Consider the following 17039-nt stretch of genomic DNA (forward strand, 5'->3'; position numbering starts at 1 on the left):
CTTAAGCCGTACGGGCCCGTATGGCTAGCTAAAAGTTCTAGCCGTACGTACGTGAGTCACGTACGACTAGCAAGGACACACTGTATTGGCTAGCCGTACGGCACTTTTCAAAAATTATGTGGAAGTCGAAAATGCATATGTGATTTTGTGTCCTTAAACGAGGATTTTAATAAAGTCTCCGCATTTGACCTAGTGTGTTCACTGTAATAAAGATGCTCCGCCATTTTGTAAAAAAAAATGAATACGAACAAGCGTTGTATAATCTATCTTGATAAAAGTGTCAAAGTTGCATGTTATAAGTTATAATGTCCTTGATTGACTTGTTGTTTTATTTGTATGAAAGATGAATTGTTAAATCATTTTGGTTAATTAAGCACATGGATTGAATAAATAATGATCGGATGGGAATAAATAAATAAATAAACAAGAAGCGCCGCAATGCGACGAAAACCAGGTTTTCAACGACCAAGTTTTGATGTGACAGCAATCAATAGGTCAAAGTGCACTAAAGTTATTGAGTAGAAGCTGAAAATTCTATTGTAAGCAATTGACCTTGAACTTGCTCCCAGATATCTAAGTGGCAATCCAAAGCTGCCACTCAGCAAGTTTGGTGTCAAAAGGTCAAAGCAAACTCAAGTTATAACATGAAAACTAAATACATTAACCTTGATCACAGACACCTGGGTAGCAATCCCAAGCTGCCTCTTGATATAAGCTACCCATTCATCAAGTAAGGTGTCATTAGGCCAAAGCAAACTCAAGTTATTGAGCGGAAACTGAATTTCTATTTTAGTCACAGTGACCTTGACCACAGACACCTGGGTAGCAATCCCAAACTGCCTCTTGATATAAGCTATTCATACACCAAGTTAGGTGTCAAAAAGCCAAAGCAAACTCAAGTTATTGAGCAGAAACTGAATTTATATTTTTAGTAACATTGACCTTGACCTTGATCACAGACACCTGGGTAACAATCCCAAGATGCCTCTTGATATAAGCTATCCATACACCAAGTTTGGTGTCAATAAGCCAAAGCAAACTCAAGTTATTGAGTGGAAACTGAATTTCTATTTTTAGTTACAGATTGATCACAGACACCTTGGTAGCAATTCCAAGATGCCTCTTGATATAAGCTATCCATACACCAAGTTTGGTGTCAATAAGCCAAAGCAAACTCAAGTTATTGAGCAGAAACTGAATTTCTATTTTTAGTAGCAGTGACCTTGACCTTGATCACAGACACCTGGGTAGCAATCCCAAGCTGCCTCTTGATATAAGCTATCAATACACCAAGTTTGGTGTCAATAAGCCAAAGCAAACTCGACTTATTGACGGAAACTGAATTTCTATTTTTTGTTACAGTGACCTTGATCACAGACACCTGGATAGCAAACCCAAGCTGCCTCTTGATATAAACTATCCATACACCAAGTAAGGTGTCATTAGGCCAAAGCAAACTCAAGTTATTGAGCGGAAACTGAATTTCTATTTTAGTCACAGTGACCTTGACCACAGACACCTGAATAGCAAACCCAAGCTGCCTCTTGATATAAGCTTTTCATACACCAAGTTAGGTGTCAAAAAGCCAAAGCAAATTCAAGTTATTGAGCGGAAACTGAATTTATATTTTTAGTAACATTGACCTTGACCTTGATCACAGACACCTGGGTAGCAATCCCAAGATGCCTCTTGATATAAGCTATCCATACACCAAGTTTGGTGTCAATAAGCCAAAGCAAACTCAAGCTATTGAGCGGAAACTAAATTTCTATTTTTAGTAACAGTGACCTTGAATTTGATCACAGACACCTGGGTAGCAATCCCAAGCTGCCTCTTAATATAAGCTATCCATACACCAAGTTTGGTGTCAATAAGCCAAAGCAAACTCAAGTTATTGAACGGAAACTGAATTTCTATTTTTAGTTACAGATTGATCACAGACACCTGGGTATCCTATCCCAAGATGCCTCTTGATATAAGCTATCCATACACCAAGTTTGGTGTCAATAAGCCAAAGCAAACTCAACTTATTGAGCGGAAACTGAATTTCTATTTTTAGTTACAGTGACCTTGACCTTGATCACAGACACCTGGATAGAAAACCCAAGCTGCCTCTTGATATAAACTATCCATACACCAAGTAAGGTGTCATTAGGCCGAAGCAAACTCAAGTTATTGAGCAGAAACTGAATTTCTATTTTTAGTAGCAGTGACCTTGACCTTGATCACAGACACCTGGGTAGCAATCCCAAGCTGCCTCGTGATATAAGCTATCAATACACTAAGTTTGGTGTCAATAAGCCAAAGCAAACTCAACTAATTGAGCGGAAACTGAATTTCTATTTTTAGTTACAGTGACCTTGACCTTGATCACAGACACCTGGATAGCAAACCCAAGCTGCCTCTTGATATAAACTATCCATACACCAAGTAAGGTGTCATTAGGCCAAAGCAAACTCAAGTTATTGAGCGGAAACTGAATTTCTATTTTTAGTCACAGTGGCCTTGACCTTGACCACAGACACCTGGATAGCAAACCCAAGCTGCCTCTTGATATAAGCTTTTCATACACCAAGTTAGGTGTCAAAAAGCCAAAGCAAATTCAAGTTATTGAGCGGAAACTAAATTTATATTTTTAGTAACATTGACCTTGACCTTGATCACAGACACCTGGGTAGCAATCCCAAGATGCCTCTTGATATAAGCTATCCATACACCAAATTTGGTGTCAATAAGCCAAAGCAAACTCAAGTTATTGAGCGGAAACTAAATTTCTATTTTTAGTAACAGTGACCTTGAATTTGATCACAGATTCCTGGGTAGCAATCCCAAGCTGCCTCTTAATATAAGCTATCCATACACCAAGTTTGGTGTCAATAAGCCAAAGCAAACTCATGTTATTGAGCGGAAACTGAATTTCTATTTTTAGTTACAGTGACCTTGACCTCGATCACAGACCCCTGGGTAGCCTATCCCAAGATGCCTCTTGATATAAGCTATCCATACAACAAGTTTGGTGTCAATAAGCCAAAGCAAACTCAAGTTATTGAGCAGAAACTGAATTTCTATTTTTAGTAGCAGTGACCTTGACCTTGATCGCAGACACCTGGGTAGCAATCCCAAGCTGCCTCTTGATATAAGCTACCTACACACCAAGTTTGGTGCCAATAGGCCAAAGCAAACTAAAGTTATTGAGCGGAAACCAAAAGTTGACGCCCGCCTGCCCGCCGACTTCGGCATAACAATTACCCGGTTTTTGTTGAAAACCTGGTAAATAAAAAGAATATCAGAAAACGGTGAAAAGCAAAAATAATTTAATAATTTTCAAATACAGTAGATAAATATCAAACGTATTTACAAGCACAATCAAATAATTAGCCTTAATAAAAGCCTACCTAGGGACTGACAATAGAATTTTAGAATGAGTTTCATGGAACATGCAAACTTTCCTTAATGATGGACAAACTTCTATACCGTCGGTAATTGACGCAATTATCAGAGCCCAACCATTATTTTCGGTGTTTTTTTTTTTCAATTTAAAAATTAAACTTAGTAAAACAAAAAAGGATTATTATCAAAATTATGTAAACTATTTCAATTGATGTTATTTAACTGCAACCAAACCATATTTTTTCTCGACTTCTTGGGATGACAAAGATAGATAATCGTACTTTCCCCAACCAAACCTCTTTTTTTCCCCAGTTTGGTCCTCAAAATTCCCCAGTTTTTTTTATATTTCCCATTGAATTCAGAACAAAATTAAATGATGGTGTTGAATTAAGGATTTTGACTGCCTTATTTGTATTTCCTTGTGCTTTTTGCTTTTCTTTTTTGAAGAACTTGTTAAAAGTTTGTGTTAAATTCGAGACCCCTTTTCCCAATGTATGCCAAAATCACGCATATTTTCCCCAAGAAAAAGGCTGAGGCCCCTTCCCCAAAAATGGTGTTTTGGCCCTGATAACCAACCATACCTTTTATCATCCTATCACCTATTAAACCATTTTTCAATGCAACAAAAATATAAAAAAATGTATATTACAGAAGTTTAATTGCTTATCTACATCAGAAAAACATATATCAATATAAATAATCAATTCTGACATGGCTATTAAAAATAAATTATTGGAAATAAATTTGTTAACTTTCCCAATAAATATCTAACAAGAGCCACCGCCGGGCGGGGGCAACTTTTTACTTTTTCTAAAAGCAAACATAGAAAGGTTTGAACATATCTTAACGTTTCCTTTTTATAAATTTAGTTGGTCTGTCCTGTCACATTAGTTTTGTTTGTCTATTTTGTATATATATATAAATATAAATGAATAGAAACATGCAATTCTATAAATAGAAACACGCAATTCTATAAATAGCAACACACAATTCTATAAATAGCAACACACAACTCTATAAATAGCAACACGCAATTCTATAAATAGAAACACGCAATTCTAAAAATAGAAACACGCAATTCTAAAAATAGAAACACGTGTTGCTGTTGTTGACCTTCAAAGTCAAGGTCATTTATGAGTAAAGGTCAAGGTCTGTCTGGTTATTTGTAAGGGATATCCCTGAAGATTATTATGTTCAAGCACAGGAACCTGAAAGTCTATCCAAAACAGAAAAATAACGATTTAAAAAAAATCCCATAGATATACTATAACAAGAGGGCCATGATGGCCCTGAGGTCGCTCAACTGTATATAGCCCCCCCCCCCCCCCCCGGGCCAATTTTACCCAAGGGCTTTTATTTGTTTATTTGAACAGACTTGGTAGACACCCATAAGATGTTTCATGCTAAACATCTAAGTTCTAGCTCATTGGGTTTTTTAAAAGAAGATTTTTTAAGTTTTTACTATACACATATAGTTAAAAACAATGACACCCCTGGGGCAGGGCCAGTTTTGACCCCAGGGCTTTTATTTGAACAAACTTTGTAGACACTTACTAGAAGATGTTTCATGCTTAATATCTAAACTCTAGCTATTTGGGTTTTTTCGAGGAAGATTTTTTAAGTTTTTGCTTTACACATATAAGGAAAATCAATGACCCCGGGGCGGGGCCAGTTTTGACCCCAGGGCTTTTATTTGAACAAACTTGGTAGACACCCATTAGAACATGTTTCATGCTAAATATCTTAGCTCTAGCTCTTTGGGTTCTTTAAAAGAAAATTTTTTAAGTTTTTACTAATTATGCATGTAGGGAAAATCAATGACCCCCAGGGGCCGGGCCAATTTTGACCCCAGGGCTTTTATTTGAACAAACTTTGTAGACATTCACTAGAAGATGTTTCATGCCAAATATCTAAGCTCTAGCTCTTACGGTTCTTTAAAAGAAGATTTTTAAGTTTTTACTATATGCATATAGGGAAAATAAATGACCCCCCTGGGCGGGGCCAAATTTGACCCCAGGGCTTTTATTTGAACAAACTTTGTAGACATTCACTAGAAGATGTTTCATGCCAAATATCTTAGCTCTAGCTCTTTTGGTTCTTTAAAAGAAGATTTTTTAAGTTTTTACTATATGCATATAGGGAAAATCTATGACCCCCTGGGGCGGGGCCAATTTTGACCTCAGGGCTTTTATTTGAACAAACTTGGTAGACATTCATTAGAACATGTTTCATGCTAAATATCTTAGCTCTAGCTCTTTGGGTTCTTTAAAAGAAGATTTTTTAAGTTTTTACTATATGCATATAGGGAAAATCAATGACCCCATGGGGCGGGGCCAATTTTGACCCCAGGGCTTTTATTTGAACAAACTTTGTAGACATTCACTAGAAGATGTTTCATGCCAAATATCTAAGCTCTAGCTCTTACAGTTCTTCAAAAGAAGATTTTTTAAGTTTTTACTATATGCATATAGGGAAAATCTATGACCCCCTGGGGCAGGGCCAATTTTGACCCCAGGGCTTTTATTTGAACAGACTTGGTAGACACTCATTAGAAGATGTTTCATGCCAAATATCTAAGCTCTAGCTCTTTGGGTTCTTTAAAAGAAGATTTTTTAAGTTTTTACTATATGCATATAGGGAAAATCAATGACCCCATGGGGCGGGGCCAATTTTGACACCAGGGCTTTTATTTGAACAAACTTTGTAGACATTCACTAGAAGGTGTTTCATGTCAAATATCTAAGCTCTAGCTCTTACAGTTCTTTAAAAGAAGATTTTTAAAGTTTTTACTACATGTATATGCATATAGGGAAAATCTATGACCCCCTGGGGCAGGGCCAATTTTGACCCCAGGGCTTTTATTTGAACAAACTTGGTAGACACTCATTAGAAGATGTTTCATGCCAAATATCTAAGCTCTAGCTCTATGGGTTCTTTAAAAGAAGATTTTTTAAGTTTTCACTATATGCATATAGGGTCAAAATCAATGACCCCCTGGGGCGGGGCCAATTTTGACCCAAGGGCTTTTATTTGAACAAACTTGGTAGACACTCATTAGAAGATGTTTCATGCCAAATATCTAAGCTCTAGCTCTTAGGGTTGTTTAAAAGAAGATATTTAAAGATTTTTCTTTCGGTTGCCATGGCAACCAGAGTTCTGCATGGAATTAAATTCTTTGAACAATTTTTAAAGGTGACCACCAAAGGAACATTCCTGTGAAGTTTGGATGAAATTGGCTCAGTGGTTTATGAGGAGATGTAATTTAAAGCAAAAGTTTACGGACGGACGCCGGACGAAAAGCGATCACAAAAGCTCACCCTGTCACTTTGTGACAGGTGAGCTAAAAAAACACAAGGAAGGCAACAACATTTCCCCACCCACCGCCACATTTACCAGGAATATTCGTAAAAACGCCTGGAATTTACTTCCGAGCACACTAAATCAATAAAGCACATTAAAATCTATCAGAAACACAACTTACTCTTATCAACTATCCAACTTTTACGCCAATTGAATGAATTTATCACTGCTCTTCTCCCATTGTCGGTTCCATTGCCAGTTCAAGCGATAAACTCCGTCATACCGTTATTGACCGGTCTTTGTAGATCCCGAAATTCTACCCAAAACAAAAAAAGAGAACGATTTAAATAAAAATCCCAAATTAAATACTACTTTTATATATATGGGATTTTTACTTAAATCGTTTTTTATTTTTTTGGATAGAATTTCGGGATCTTCAAAGACCGGTCAATAACGGTATGACGGAGTTTATCGCTTGAACTGGCAATGGAACCGACGATGGGAGAAGAGCAGTGATAAATTCATTCAATTGGCGTAAAAGTTGGATAGTTGATAAGAGTAAGTTGTGTTTCTGATAGATTTTAATGTGCTTTATTGATTTAGTGTGCTCGGAAGTAAATTCCAGGCGTTTTTACGTAGCAACCCCAGCTGATTTTTGAATATTTTTAAAATGTTATTTTATAATGACAGTTGTATAGGTATTAATTAGAGCTTTTCAGAAGTGCTTCCCTTTTTAAAATATCTTGAAAAATAAAAAAGTTATGACAATTTGAAATTTTGCTAAAACCGCAATTTTCTTGAAAATTTCCACTATATAATATGAATATAAATATCTCGCGAACGCGGCACCGCGGAATGAAAATATGTCTTTTTACAAACAGTAAAATTGCCATAACTTTTTTATTTTTTATGATATCTTAATGAAATTTGGAACATAGCTAGATCACACAGGAACCCATTTAATGGTGTATTTATAACTACCATGTTTTACCATTCCTTTACAAAAAACAGCCACAACAATTGAGTCATATACAAACTTTTAATAATCGGAAAACACATCATTTATAAATATATACATGTATCATACATAATGAGATAGCAGGTGTAAGTTAATCATATATAATCAAGGATACATTGAAAACATTGACCAATTACTGTTATTTACATCAAAACATATAATATTTATAATAAATACAATAAACATAAACAGCCTTTGTACTAAATGATAACTTAAATATATGTACCACACAGAATACAAATCAAAATTCAAATTTTGATTGATGAACATAAAAAATACACTGAAATCTACTGTCATATTTACTTGCTGAAAAAAAAATGCATATCATTTGATTTTGAAATATATACACTTAATTATTATTTACACAATTATTTAATAATATATACAATTTCCACAATGTACTTGTTGGAGTCAATAAACAGTTCAACACATTCATACAGTTCGACATTAGAAATATACATCAGAATACTTCTTGTAAATTGTGTCAATATTTTGCCAGTCTGAAATATGCCATAACCGGCCAGAATTTAAACAGTCTGGCATAAAACCAGCTGCTATCATGAATTCCTTATTCACAGTCTGTACATCTTCGCGGCAAGGCCAACTGAAGTGTCCGGGTTTTTTACTTGGCGACATGAAACGAACAATGTATTCATCCTTGCCAGTTACTTTCACTACAATACCAGGATACCATGCATCCTGGTATGCTATTGCAACATATTCATTTTCAGAGACAGTCTTTTTGGGAAGTGCATCAAGTAGGTTCATTGTATTGTCTTCATTGTCTGAATAATTTTCATTATCTTGGTCTTCATAGTCAGTTCTCCTAATTTTTTCTGAATTTTTTATATTATTTTCAGCTTTTCTTTTTTTTGTTTCCTTTTTGGCCTTATTCATTAACATTTCTTTGTTAATGTTAGAAAATAACGTTACTTTCATGCTCTTGGTGTTTCTGTCGCAAGAGTTTTCCACCTTTCCTTGCCTTTGTCATAATTTTTGAGAGATTGTCATGTGGCATTTTTTTTAGCCAGCTCATCATTTTGTTTCTGTTTCGTTTCAGTAATTGCACTGATGAGTGGTGATGAAGAGAAGCACTCGGTCTTCGTCGTTGACTGCTGTCGAGATCACCAAAGTGGTGTTCGCAGCTCAAATTGGTGACCTGTGCAAAACTGGTTCTTTTTAGTTCCTGTGCTTCTGGTTCCTGGTTGTATTGACCATTTAAAAAATCAGCCAATTGTTTTGGACAGTTCGCTTCATTGCACATGATATTGTTTTCACAAAAGAATAGAGCATTTCTCGATACACTGAGTTTTCTGATATGTTCACAAGTTTACTCATAAGTAAATCATGGTATGGACTTTTAATGTGTCAATTTCACTGAAGGGGACTTGTTGGGAAAATTGTTGGCGGGTTGATATTGCACTGTTCGAGAAAATCCAGAATATTACATACTTCATTGTGTAATTTCAAGTACGGAATTTTATTTTGGACTATTAAATTCCAATATGGGCCAGTAATATTTAAGTAAAAAAGTCCAAGACACTGCACTATTGTCATTATTTCCTCAGACTTAAGGTCAGCTAAAACAGACCCGAAGTTTTAAAAAATTTGGGGGCAGTGGGCAAAACCCCCGAGTATTTTTAAAAAATCTTTAAAGATGGGAGAAAAAATTTTAGCTTTCTTTTTAAAAGGCCTTAAAAAAATTAAATTTTTTCCCCCCTTTTAATTTTCCCAAACAGAAATTTAAGGGCCCTTTTTTTACAGGGGCTTTCCCCTTTAAAACTCTGAAATCCATGGTGATCACCAAAACGGGCCCCAAAAAAACATCTGATGTTGTGGTAACAAACGTTTCAACTACAGATTTTTTTCTCCAAAAAATTGAAAAACCGGGGAAAATTGTCAACCCCCCAAGAGGTCCGTGTTTTTTTTCTAAAAAATTGACTTTTTTAAATTGGGGTTTCAGGTTGGCCCCCAAATGTATTATGAAAACCCAAGCAGAACATGGGCCATACAATAAAAATGGTGGACCTTGGAAGGGTTGTCAGTATATTGCTGCAGAATTTCATCTCGCCATTCATCAAGAAGTTGAACGGCCTTCTTTTCATTGCTGGCTCGGTCACTCATTGTGAATGCTAACTTTTCTAGAGAACTTGCAATATAACTTTCGGGTGATTCATTAGAGTCAATGTTTGAATGCAAGTCTGCTAGCTCTTTAATATGAGATATGGTCACATCATTTATGTTTACAGCGGTTTCTCGATCAACTCTGTTAAATCCTAAACTCATTATGTCTCCAGATGATAATGTAACTGAAGTGTCTAAAATTTTTTGCTTTCGTCTGGTAGTTCCATCTCTATTTAAGCCCCAGTTCTCAGTTTCTGATAATTGATGAGAAATAAATGTTTTAGCCAAGTAGTGACCCTCGTCTACAATGGACTGAACAGTGCTACTAGATGGCAAGTTTGTGTTTTCAATGTCAACATTATATAGATGTTTGGAAACTGTTTTTATCACCTCTGAAACTTTTTCAACGGCCACTTCCAGTCCAGATAGCTCAACAATACAAAGCCGAATTTCATTACTGTAACTGCCATTTTCATTCTTGGTGGTTAATCTTTTTGAATTTAAGTCATCGACCACATCTCTTAAATAAATCAGTTCGTTTTCTTTCTCAAGGACTTGTTTGTGGTAGGTATCACAATTTTCACATGTTTTTTTGAAACAGGTTTTCTCTTGATCTAGTTTCACTTGGTTCTTTAATTTAGCTCTTAAAGATTTCACTTCCTTTCGCAAATATGAATTATACTTTTGAGCAGATAACTTTCTTGTTTTTTCAATGTTTATATTATGTTTTAACATTTCAGTCTCTTTCTTAAGGGAGATTACTTCATCAGATATATTGTTTCTGTCTTTTTCAATATTGTCACATTGCAGTTCAGCATTTTTAAGTTTTTCTTTTGTGTATGCAAGCTGTCTATCCTGCTTCAGAACTAATCTTTGTGCATTACGCAATGCATGAAGATTTTTTTTTGCAGTTTCGTCTCTCTTGTTAATATTTCGCACTGAAAAATGGCCAATTCTTCTCTCAATCTCATTCAATTGATCTTTCTGCTCTTGTATTTTCTTAGATATTGATATGCTTTGCTTTTGTAGCTTAGAATTTTCATACTGAAGTAAGTTTGTTGCCTTACTCAAATTGTTATTATCCCAGGCACCTGTCTGGGTAGACACTGTTTTGCATGATAGTTTTGTCACTCACAGATATTTTTCTCAATTTTTCAATTGTTTTGTTTAAATTCAGGTCAGAATTGTCATTAACTGATGCAAGAGATTGAATTTCTCCAACAACTTTCACATTGGGCGGACTAAAGGTCGCATTTAATAAGTCACTGACATTTTTTCACACCAATCACCTTTTTTCTTATGAGATAATTTCTTCTTTTGTTCACATATCCGTGTAACTTTAACCTTCAGACTTTTCACTGACACAGATTGTAACAGAGGATCTAATTGTACTAAGATGTTGTATAAATCATTTGAATTGTGTCCCAATGTTACTAAGTAATGACTGATTCAATAACTATGCCATTTAACAATGGTTGGGCAGGTTTAGTTATGTGTCCTTGTTGTAAATCAGATTTAGTTATATTGTGAAGCTCACAAAATGGACCAGGGTATTTGTCAGCCATGCTGAATCTGAAAATAAAAAAAAATTGAAATAATGATTTAAATATATTATATATATTAATTTTTTAAAATGGCTGTGCATTAATGACATTAAAAATTCAGATATATTTCTCTATAATTCTAAGTGTATAAATAGTCCAAACTGGCATACATAAGTTTGTAACTTATGAATAAAAGTTTAATTAAATCTATTAAATCAATATCAAACTCAAAAAGATTAACAACAGGTAATTGATTATTGATTTGTAACATATTAAACTTAAGTAATTAAATGTAAGCCTTCTACATAATTTATGCCGAAAAAAGTACGAATCGGAAAGGGACGAAACTACCCGATAAAAAAATTGGTCTGGCGAGGTTTAAATGACCAAAACACAAATAAAAAACATTTTAATTGTAAAAAATTTTATAAACAATTATCAAATAAATCAAATTCTACAATTTTAATGGTGTTTTCGCTAAAAAACAGAGCAGAATTTTATCGGGCGAACTAGATAAAAAAAAATTCGATCTTTCGTACACTCCGTGGCCCGGCGTAAAGGAAAGACAAATTATCGCCCGATTTCAATAAAATAACTTAAAATAAAAATACTTTTACTCACCAAACATATTTCTCTATCAATAACAATATCTTTTTTATTTGTTTGAGTTACGAAAATGTTTATTTTTCCAACTTTATTGGTTTTATTTTTCTGTTACGATGTCGGTAAACAAGCGAAATCAAAATGGCCGCTCGTAGGTCAGAGTGCGTGACCTCGGGAAGTTTCAAAAAACTGCATTTTTCGTCAGCACATGCGACCGGGTAATTTTCATTTCCGAAAGCTGATTTTGGTATCAAAATAAAAATTTAGAACTTAAATTTTATGAATATCTATGTTGCATTTGAAAAAAAAATGTGTATTAAATGGAAAAAAAATGCTTTAAACTTCGAGGGACTATAAAACTTTGCGTAGAAACATGATACGAATATGCAACAAACGGTAAATTGCCCAGAAACCACTTTTCTGATTGGATAATTTAAAATCATTAATATTCATAGCTTTTAAACCCTCGCATTCGCTATCAAAGCTGATGCCTATCACGCGCCCGTGGCATGTTTATTGTTTATTCCAATCTGCCCCCAATTAACAGCGCACTGTGAAAACCCAAAATCAAAAAATCAGATAAAAAGGGGTTAAAACAAAAAAGAAAATAAAGCAAATTAAAAGGCAATTTTAAAATTTTGCTTTTTAAAATGTTTTTTAAATTTTATCTTGATCAGATAATTTGTTATTTAAATTTGTGAGAAAAAATTCCAAAATGGTACCCAGATTCCCTTGGGGGTATTTCCAAAGGGTAATTAGTTTGGCTTAAACAGTGGGGTAAGCTGGGGGTTTCTATTTTTTCGTACAATTTCCCGGTTAAAAAGTGGCCGGGGGGTGGGAAATGGTTTTTTGCCTTTCCCTTTAAAATTCCTTGGGGTTTTTTTTTTTTAAAAGAGCGGGGGGGGCACCCATTACCGAACACTTAAGCCCCCCGTTTACTGGGGTTGGAAATTAAGAGCACTTTAAAAATAAAAGAAAACAACTCTTTTTAAAAAGATTAGTAATATGCTACAATTTTTGGGCCAGTATTAGAACCCTGACGAATACAAATAAAAGCGTTATTGTCCCGATCAAAAGATCTACCAACTGCCCCTAATACCGGGAATGATGATTGTAATTCCGAACATTGGTGTTCCTAATTCCGAACATGAGGAACCTTTTTAAAATAAAATATGTTGAGTAAACAAATACACACCATTTTCGTACTTTGGCACAAATCTACATTAGAAAAGAGTTTTGTCAATCATAAAAGTATTTTTTAAAATGTTAATTTTATTAAACATATTCATTTCTGCAACAAAAGTATTGAATGTCAACGAAAAAGGAGAAATATATAGTTTCAAAAACCAAAAAAAGGATTCAAACAATATATTCAAACATATTTTTAAGCGACAATATTTATAACTACAGTTTGCATCAAGTAATCTTCTATATGTAGAGAATATATGTTGTTGTTGCACTAACACTCAACAGTATTTACATTCAAAAGGAAGATCATCCGAGCAGTCGGTAAGTTCATCGGCAACACAAATAAGAAAAACAGCGCCTGAAAACAATTTATGCACTGTATATAGTCCTCATAAAGTGTTTTGCACTTAAAAACAGCTTGCAGGACTTACTGCAATATATCATCATCTGAATCGGATGTCTCAATTTCTTTTATGATCTGTTAAGTCTCTTGCTTCTTTTTCTCCTTCAGTTCTCTCAGCTTTTTCTTCGCCTCTTCTCTATCCTTCCGTTTCTTTTCGAGTGCAATCTGTTTTTCTTTTCAACTCTTTGGCTCTCTTGAGATTATTTTGTAATTGTTCTCTCTATCGTTCTTGTTTTTTTTTTCAATTCCTTTTCTTTCTTTTTTCTTCTTTTTTCGTTCAACCATTATCTGTACTTTTCCCCTGTTGCTTTTGGCATTATCATTTTAATATGTGCTTTTTGGTTTCTTTGTTTCAGTCTTTGGGAATATTAAATGTTTGCTAAATGGTGACATAGATACGTCTGTTGCTTTAGGAACACATCCATCCCGAAGATTTTGATGGTGTTGTAATAGAATCAGTCGTAATGTTAGGTGTCACAGTAAACATGGAGGCAGTTGATGTAGCAGTCGGCTCCATTGAGAGAGACACGACTGTGAATGGCTTAGATGGAGTGGTGACTAAATCATTTGAAGCTGTAGGTATTTCATCAAGCACAGATTCGTTTACAAATATCTGACGGCGATAATTTACCAATTGATGTAGGAGGAGTCACAGCTGCTGTAACAACAGTAGTTGCTGTAGTTATTGAGTCCAATGGGGTGAATCATTCTCTTTCAAGTTTTGTTCGGAATTTGGAACATTCAGTGAGTTCATTATGTAAATTCCGAACACTGCCAGTTATTCATTCATACGACCTTAAAACATGTACAGGTGCTTTACACATGATTTTTTTTTTGTCTACATCATTGATTTCAAAAGAATTTGACTAAAGCATCAATATTCAATATTTTATATTAGTAAAAAATTGTAAAAAAATAGCTAATAAATAAAATGTCTAACCAAAAATTGAAGTAAATCCTTGAATGCCCAAAATCACAACAAACAACAAAACCGCGAATTCAAAATGTTGCGGGTGGAAAGAGAGACAAATTGACGTTATAATAATGATTTCAATTTTTTGAATTGTGTTAAACATGAAATATTAAATGAATTATATATTTTGGTCGGAATTAGGAGCATGTTCGGCATTAGGTGCACCCGCTCTATATGTATGGGATTTTTTTAAATCGTTATTTTTCTGTTTTGGATAGAATTTCAGGTTCCTGTGGTTCAAGTTTGAAGACTATCCATTCATAAATAACAAAGTTACATCCAATAATAGCCAAAAACATGAAAATTTCAATAATTTGACCTTCAAAGTCAAGGTCATTTATGAGTGAAGGTCAAGGTCTGTCGGGTTATTTTTAAGGGATATCCTTGATGAAGATTATTATGTTCAAGTTTGAAGACAATCCATTCAAAAATAACAAAGTTACAGCCAATAACAGCATGAACAAGCAAACTTTGGACTTTTAACCTTAAAGGTCAAGGTCATTTATGGATGAAGGTCAAGGTTAGTGTGGTCTACTGAAAGGTCTTGGCCCAAGGGTTGTTGTGGCCAAGTATGAAGACAATACACCAAGAAATAAAAAAGTTATGATCCAGGTACAAGTTTGCGGACGGCAACGGCAACGCCGCCGCGACTCTAGCAATTATACCTCTATTTTTTTCAAAAAAAAAGTCGAGCTAAAAAATGGGAGTGAAACGTCCATACAATTGACAAATTGGGAGTGAAACGTCTAGGTGTGAGCAATCTTGGGAGTGAACGTCTCAATAGTGAAATGCCTTGGGAGTGAAACGTCTGACATTCTTGCTAGTCGTACGGCTAGAACTTTTGGCTGACCCGTACGGCTAGTCTGCTAGTCACTTCCTAAAATCAAAGCCGTCTTGTCCATATATTTTTTTTTTTCAAAATGTCAATAGCACTCAACCAGTATATCAATTATGTTATTAAATGTTATTATATCAAAAAGATATAAGAAAATGCTAAATTACCCAGCGATTGAAAATATTCTAACTTTTCTCCCTTCTTGAGTTTTTGCGCACCAGTTTTTGCGCCAAATGTATGCGTGCCCGGATGTACGGCGCGTAAGTAACTATTTACGAATTAGTAACGATTCGCCACACTAACGATTCGCCACATAACAATTCGCCACAGAGTAATAACGATTCGCCACAGTTAAATAACGATTCGTCACAGTATGATTATAACAATGATTTTTTCAGTAATTAACAAACTTTTTTCTTTTCTTATAATTTGCCAATGACAATAATTTAATAATGTTTCTTAATACAAGTAATATGTAGTTAAGGCCCCCATCGCGAATTTTCAATCTATCAAAGTAACGTACATATATTATTACAGGAGTACATTTATAAGAAAGTAATTATATGTTGAAATAAATATTGAATTAATCGTAAACATATATGTCAATTTATATTTATATATATTTATATATATATGTCAAATATCTAAAAAAAAATGGGTATTGCAAACATGTGTTCATTACGAAAATTGATTAAAGAATGCACATCTAAAACATTTGTCACACCTTTAATTTAAACAAGCCAATCATCTTAGGATTGTTGTAGAAATATTTAATTGACGCCGAAATAATCCTTTAATTCTCTGACAATGTGAACAACTGTGCATAAGAGTTCCCTCACAATTGGATACTACTACATGCAGTTTTTGTCACTTTGTTTTGTTAACAATGTGTTATGTTATTTTTTAAATAAAAAATGTTGAGATATTATTAATAAAAAAGATATTATAAAAAAGTTATTTTTGTATTTTTTGGGGCTACAAAAATAACAAACTTTTTTTGTCATTTTGGTAATAAAATATGTTTTTATGTGTTTTCTATTCAATAACAGCTGATTTAGTATAGTATTCTTTTCCAGGTTAAAGTTTTAAAAAATGTTGACATATTTACACTGTGTATGTATATTTTGTAATAAAATATGTTTGATATCATGTGTCTTTATTCAATAAAAGCTGTTTTTCGTATAATTTTCAAGTTTATATAAATAACGAAGTTTAACTTATCTACAATGTGTAATGTAATTTTAGTTGTAAAATATTTGGTTTTCATGTGTTTTTACTCAATAAAAGCTGGTTTTTAGTATAACTAATTTATGTAATTAACAAATGAAATATAAAATGGAAAAAAGTTTTCCATCAACAGTTTATAAGCAGCACGCCTCCAGATTCATGCTTTTCATGAACATTTTGAAAATGTTTTAAAAAGTAAATTTAAATATTGTCAAGTGAATAAAGAAAATAATTTTCACGTTGATTACAGTACTTACAACCCATGTAAATCAGCAAAAAAAGGTCAAAATATGCACAAAAAAAAACCGTAGAAATATGGTGGAAAATGCTGCTTAATCGGTCAAAAATCGCCGATTTCATATAAAATTATTACTAAAGTCTTGTATCTTTTTGTTGTTCTTATAAAACAAAGTACTGTTTCTCAAGTTTGAATT

General features: G+C 34.0%; 1 protein-coding gene across 2 annotated transcripts in view; it reads right to left on the reverse strand.

Moving 5' to 3' along the window:
• The window catches only part of LOC132719075 (uncharacterized), a 34919-nt gene extending 19229 nt beyond the window's left edge, over window positions 1-15690 (reverse strand). The window contains exon 1 of one of the 2 annotated variants that reach the window (XM_060702815.1): window positions 15546-15690. The gene's annotated coding sequence lies outside the window, so the exon portion shown is untranslated. Of the gene's footprint in view, window positions 1-6871; window positions 7048-15545 lie in introns of those variants that run through there. The other variant, XM_060702817.1, reaches the window with a different exon arrangement.
• Window positions 15691-17039: the final 1349 nt, after the last annotated feature.

Source organism: Ruditapes philippinarum, unplaced genomic scaffold (genome assembly GCF_026571515.1).
Source record: "Ruditapes philippinarum isolate M1 unplaced genomic scaffold, ASM2657151v2 ctg5214_1_1_1_1, whole genome shotgun sequence".
In the NCBI taxonomy this organism is placed as follows: domain Eukaryota; kingdom Metazoa; phylum Mollusca; class Bivalvia; order Venerida; family Veneridae; genus Ruditapes; species Ruditapes philippinarum.